We start from the raw sequence: 7,020 nt of genomic DNA, 5'->3' as shown, positions 1-7,020 counted from the left end.
TTAGATTTTTGATGCTTTGCTTTTGTTTCTTTTTTATTTAAGGATTTTAGACAAAAAAACAAAAAACAATTAGAGATGAGTAAAAATCACAAACTAGAAAATATAGCATCACCACGGCTGCGCACAGCTCACCCGCAGCAGACTCAAGATCAACCAGACCCGCGACACTTTCACCCGTGGTAGACCATAGTTCACCCGCAAGCTTGGTCCACAGCAATGGTAAGATCGACCATAAAACACTGCAAGGTAAGTACACCTAAACACTTCAAATCTCAATCCATTTCTTTCTAGTCCTCTCATAGATTTTTCACACTAGAAGACTTTGTGATTTAAGTACGAGGGAGGATATAATCCATTACTAACGAAATTAGGTTTGTTTTGAGTAGTCTTTCATAAAAATTTAAAAAGTTTCAAAAGGTTTTAAAATCAGGAACATAAGAAATAAATATATGATGATTTCAACCAGCGTGACACTATTTCCTCATGCTAGCTCTTTTGTGGTTTAGAACTACGCTAGGCGGTAGCTAAAGTATCTGCACTACGAACTCCCACCAGAGGACTTCAATCCATGGAGATTATTTCTGACAAGATATACTAGCTCATTTTATTTGGACTTAATTTGATATCTAATTTGTTCATCACTGACTATAGGCAGGCATCGAGATTACATCCAGGACATCTTTTCTTCATCTTTATCATTCTTTGTTGTTCTCGATGGCCAGTTCATCTTTAGCTGGTACCATGCCCTTAACCCAAAACCTTTATTTTTTGAACCTCATGCATTCTCTCTTTAGTTTTTATCAGCAGATATATGCAAAAACGCCGGAGAGGAGGAACGATACAATTTTCCATCAATCAAGAGAAAGACTGAATGGAATTTGGGGAAGAAGTGTACCAGCATCTTATCTAGCTTCGTGATGCTTCAGAAACCTCACTATTGTTGGTAATTTTCGTGCTATCTAAGACTCCATATCTAAAAGTGTTTCCTCTTTCTAAAAAAAAATCGAGAAAAGGAAAGAAAAGAAAGAAAAAGAATAAAGGAAAGAAAAAAAGCCTAAAGAGTCTTAGAAAAATGTAACCAATATTCATTCATGGGAGATATAAGGTTATAACCTAGACAAAAATGTAAGCCTAGAGGAGTTATGAGGAGAACTTAAGGAAGAATATCAGAGAGTTTATTGTTAGGAGAAAATGACTGGAAGCTGTGGATCTCAACAGCTCCATCATCTCTTGTTGTTTTGCATAATATCTTGTATCCTCAGAAATTACGGTAACCCTAAACGCTTTAAACTCCACCCCTAAAAGCCTTTTGAATACCTAGCCTTGAATACATTGTTTATTTTTCTTTGAAGAGAACCACTGAAATTTTTAATAAATGTTAAGAGCTAGTTAACTGGAAGTTAAGTCTAAGTGTGTAAATTTTCGCATGACGGATTAACGGGCTAGTGATGCTTGTATTTAATTTGGTGAGAATTTTCTAAGCTACACCCAATAGATGCATTATGTTGGTTATGGTTAGAAGGACGGTCACTGAGATGCTGTTTAGTTCCTGCGATTTTAAGATTCTTTCTTGACTTTGATTTTTGTTTTGTTTGAGGACAAACAAATGTTTAAGTCTAGAAGAGTTGATAACACCGTATTTTGACCACTTTTATGGATGATTTTAAGATCTTATTCAGGTGTTTTAACTTAGTTTTTAATTTCTTTTAGGTGATTTCCATGTTTTAGAGTTTCAAAAGAGTTTTCAGGATAGTTGGATAAAAGAAATACATTTTGGAGCAAAAAAATACAATTTTGGATAAATTCAGTTGTCAAAAGTTTGGGAACGATTAAAAATTTTCTCACCGTCTGATCATTCTAAAATTTGAATACAAGATAGAGGAGACAACCAGCTTCCCAATGCATTTAGAATGGAAACAATTCAATGGTTAGATCTGCGGATATGCTCGGCGCACTGAAGATAAACCAACACAGTCCAGAAGCCAAGATCACTCCCACCCGCGGCCGGAGCACCTTTCTCCACAGCCGCGACTTTTTTAACTGCGGTGGGCCTATTTCGAAGCCTCAGCAGCCCATATTCAAGCCCAAATCATTCTCTTCAATATTCCTGCAAATCTTAAACGTTCTCGAAGACTATAGACACTGCATATACCTCTTTTAGGTCAAATGGGGTGTGCTCGATTTTTAGAAGTCTTAAGGAGGAGCCACCTAGAAGAGCACCATTGGACCTCCATCTCTACCTCTGTCTTTCGTTCTTACTTTTCTTTTATTCAATTTCCAGCAACCTTTAATAGTTTTATGATGCTTTGTTACACTATGTCTGAGTAGTTTCTTAGTTGGATTTTAAAATATTTTCAAAGGGAATTCATGGATTGATTAGTAGTTTGTTAGATTAAGATTTATCTTTAGAAATTCTTAGTTTGAATATGTGTTCGTGTGTTATGGCTTGATTGACAACCTAGCTACTGCAATTAGGTTGATTAACTCACCAAAAGTGTTGCTGAATCACCTAAACTTATTTAGATACTTAGAGGATGAATGGTAGTTCAGTATTCTAAGTGGCTTAAGTTTGTGATTGATACTATGAGAGTAGATTAGTCTTGGTTCAAGTTCTAGAACATATCTACCGAAAATTCTACATCTGATTATCTTGTTAGCTAATCTATGATACCTGGTAAAATTCTTTAATGCCCAATGCTTTTTCATATTAATAGCTATTATTTTCGTCACTGTTCACAACTGCCAAATTAACACCACATTTTTCATCTTAACTCAAGTAAATTCGTAGTGCAACTACTTAATTTTCAGTGGATCAGCCCCTAAGTACTACAACGCACTGCTATGCACTTACAGAAAATTAGAATAAAATCTGAACAATCAATGATTCATCGTTATTGGTTTCTTAAGCAATTTTGGTTTTTTAGTGTCAGAGGCTTAGAGGTAGGCATACCACTATCTGTGTATTAAAACTACATTCTAGGTTTTTGTCATGCTCTTAGTATCTTCTGTTTTTGTTAGTAAAAAAGATGTTTACTTCCCCAAATACATTTGCGAATCAAAAAGCTAGAGCAAGATGATGCTAAGCTGTATTACGACATTTGCTAAATGAGGATGAAGCTAGTGTTACAAATCCATGCTGGTAGCTCTGCAAGGTTTGTTGTTTTCCTCTCTTTTCTATTTTTGGGTGCATCATCGATTTTGTGTAAGTCACTGAGAATATAGCATTTAAGAAAGAGAAATGTTATAGCAACGAGATAAAAAAACTACGATATATATAAATTTCCTCTTAACAAATTAATGTGACTAGATGTAGTTTTCAGTTTATAATTTTTTTTTTTTTTGAATTTCTGATTTTCTTATCCTGTTTTTGCTTTACGTTTTCCATTTTATTTTAAAAACAAACGTACTTCACTTTGGTATTTCTCAAATGATTTGCAATAATTATTGTCTAACTTAAATATTTTTATAACAATTCCAGAGACATGTATTTAGCTTGTCATTAATCTGTTAAAAAGTGGGATAGATATGATCAATGTCAAGCAACTATACATGATTTGTTATATAACTTTAACACACTTATGACTACTGGTATACAGAATGAGGAAGAAAATTGTTGAGCTTTTGCATATGGTTGACATCTTTTAAATTATTTTCAACAATATGATAAACATCTTGTTGAAAACAATGAATTGTATTATAACAATGGAATGATTACTTGCGAGAATACTGTGCCACTACTGATTTTTATTTGATATTCTGCAGCTCGTATGTCAGGAGAAACCCATTTGCAATGTGATAGTCCACGAGTGCTTTGCCAAGATAAAAATAGAAATTGCAAATGAAATAGTTCAGGTTGAAATGTCGTTTGTGTTTGTTTCCTCTTTGGCATTAAATGATGTTTTTTCATAAATGTAAAAGTGGTAATAATAAGAAAAAAAGCAGGCGTTGTCAAAAAAAAAAAGAAAAGAAAAAAAGCAGGCACTAAATGATAGTACTTTTTTATAAAAGTGAATGTGGTTAGTGTAAGAAAGAAGCTAAGCAACTGGCTGCTCTTGTAGCTCTCCTCTCCCTCTTAGGTAAGCACTTTCTTTTAAACAAATAAACAAGAACAAAGGAGATGTCTCGTGGGACACTGATCTTTTCATCTTTCTTTTGTAGTTTTTAAATTTGTTTACTAATGAATATTGTTAATTGTTATAGATGTTCTTCATATGCTACACCAATTTGTGAAGTTACCAAGTCCAAATTTAATGCTTGGGCCGTCTATACTGAGCAATGAGACCTTCTAAATACTCGTGATTGTTCTGTCACCGGAAACTAGTTTAATGCTTGGGCTGTCGATACTGAGCATTGATGTGATTCCTCTTACTTAGCTCCTTGATAAGGTAATTCAGTTTCAGAATCTTAGCTATAAAATGCCAGAGGTTGTGCATCTGCCTCTCAGTAAATCATCGTTCCAATAGAGTTTTTGCCACCACTAGAACACAATCCGACTTATGATTCGATCTTTTCCAAAAAGAGACGAAAAAAGAATAAGAAGAAGGAAATTAAGAGATTGCCAGCTCATGTACAAAATTGAAATGTATGTAAAACTTAGGTACATGATTTAGTAATAGATTAGGTAACCACCATTACCCTATATTGTAAAACTAAAATGTTAGGTAAATGTATATATCTATTATCTTTACATTGATTTTAGAAATAATAAATAAGACTAATATTATATAATTCTTAGATTAATAATTAAAAACTAATTCTCAACGGTACATCAATTTTATAACTGCTTTTTAAAAATTTTAAAAAATAAAGATAACACATAACTGTGTAAAGTGGAGGGGGGGAACATATCAAACAAATGACATGGAATACACAAAAGAGTATCATAAATCCATAACATTAAAAATTATACTCATTCTGATAATAAAAAAACACAACCATAAAAAAATACGACAACATAAAATTGGAAAAGCACTCGTGAATAATTTTTTTTTGGCTTATTAGAATGTTGTCCATTTTTGAAATCAAATGGAACTATATATATCGGTTAGAATTTTGATTGGTAACAGGGATAATACTACTTAAGCTGACTGTGATCGGAGCTGCTGTTGGTGGTGCTGGTGATTATCAACCATGAAAGGAAAACCCATATAGTCAATTGAATAATTCATTTTCTCAAGCTGGTTCATCTCCATTAGCCAGTGTTGAATAATTCATTTTCTCAACAATTTATATTCGTTTACGACGATTTTACGACGAAATTGGATTTACAACGATCGATTAACGATGATTTGATTTCGTAAAATCGATCCAAACACTCATTTACAACGAATTTACAACAAATATGGTCGTTGTAAATGAGGTGTTTTCTTGTAGTGGTTCTGATTATGATTTTGATTCATATTCAGATTTCAAGTTTGATCATAGAATCAAAGATTTGGATTCGTGGGATAACGAAATTGTTGACATTGTTGATGATATTGCTGCTGCTGAATAGAGTTAAAAAAAAAAAGATGTGCGAAGGACAGATGAGGAAGAAGAATAAACGTCATGAATCATAGCGGTTGGAGTGGTTGTAGTTGTAGCAATTGCCAATGATCCAATCCCTTCAAAAGAAGGAGCCGCAGCCGCAAAAGCATTGGAAGTTTCACCCATCTCCATACCAACACTCCCCAGAATCTCGATCCTGCGATTTATATATTTTCATATTTGTTAGCCACATAACCTAAGTCATTAAGATCCATAGTATTTAGATGAAATATCTCTAGGCTTCCAACCAAACATTGGAGCATGACTTCTATCATCTTTTGCTCCATATTATCTTTTCCATGTCTCTTCAAATGCTCAGACGCTTTGGCAATCCTTTGTCTGAGAAAAGTCTCATGGTCTACTATTTTCTTGTGTTGGTCCATCTTCGGCAATGTCCGGAAATCCAAAATTACCATGCACACCAGAATTTGATGGCCACACCTCGGGATTTGAGTCATAGGAACTGTAAATGATGGCACAAGCACTGATTCCACAGAAAGTCGAGAGTTCTTTCACTTTCTTCAATAATCTTTTCTTTCTTTTTTTAAAGGTTTTTTTCCTGGATGAGTCATTTGCAATGAAAGCAAGCTTCACCTTCCTCTTCATCATTGATATACTTTTTTTTTTTTTATAAATTTTCTCTCTTTTCTTTTTCTCTTTTTTTTTTGGTCTATTTGTTTGTTTTGTATAATTGTACACTAAGTTCATGGATGAGTTGTGTTTAAAGTGATGGAGAGTTACACATATTATCTCTTTGAGTTATAGACATTAATATCTTATTTATAACTAGTCAAAATATAAAAATATTAATTATTGCCAATAAAGTTGTGAATCTATTTATTTAGGTTTTATATATTAATCACTTAAATAAAACGGATCACATTAGTAAAAATGCTATGATTTTTTTTTAAAATAATTTCCTTTATATAGGAAATGCTATAATTTCTAAGATTTCATTTGATAAATGGGTCAAAGTTTTTTCAAAATATTTTTGTGATTATTTTTCCCTATTACACACTTTAAATTGAGTTTTTTTTCACTTGTAAAGTAACCACGAACTAAAGTATTGTAGAGATAATTTTCTTAAAGTCATAGTTATCCATCTCATCCTTTTGTGTTCTTTATATACCTAGGTTAGAAATATAAAATACCCATTGTGACGTATGGATTTTGCATAACTTAACATTTGTAATCTTAAGATATATAAATAATTAGTTATTTCTTTAACTATAAAACTGTATTTTAGGGTGTGTAAGTTGAAACATATTAAAAAAAAGGATGGGAGACTATTTTGTGGCCAGCTTGTATTGTCATTCAAATTATAAGATCACATTGGTATATTATACCTATGTTAGAAATCATGTCTTTATAGGTTAATTAAAATTCAAAGCTCAATGGTTCATAAAAATAAATAAATAAATTTTATTAAATTAATAATCAAAAGTTTAACAAAATGTGTATATAATTTTCAAAAAACAACTAATTGTAGATTTA

At 32.5% G+C, this 7,020-nt stretch overlaps 1 pseudogene; it reads right to left on the bottom strand.

Moving 5' to 3' along the window:
- Positions 1 to 5,496: 5,496 nt before the first annotated feature.
- On the bottom strand, positions 5,497 to 6,135 carry LOC18009138 (annotated as a pseudogene).
- Between the last annotated feature and the right edge of the window lie 885 nt (positions 6,136 to 7,020).

The sequence above is a fragment of the Eutrema salsugineum genome, unplaced genomic scaffold (genome assembly GCF_000478725.1).
Source record: "Eutrema salsugineum unplaced genomic scaffold, Eutsalg1_0 scaffold_9, whole genome shotgun sequence".
Lineage (NCBI taxonomy): Eukaryota > Viridiplantae > Streptophyta > Magnoliopsida > Brassicales > Brassicaceae > Eutrema > Eutrema salsugineum.
The sequence above is the reverse complement of the archived record's forward strand: the minus strand, read 5'-3'. Positions and strand labels throughout refer to the sequence as shown.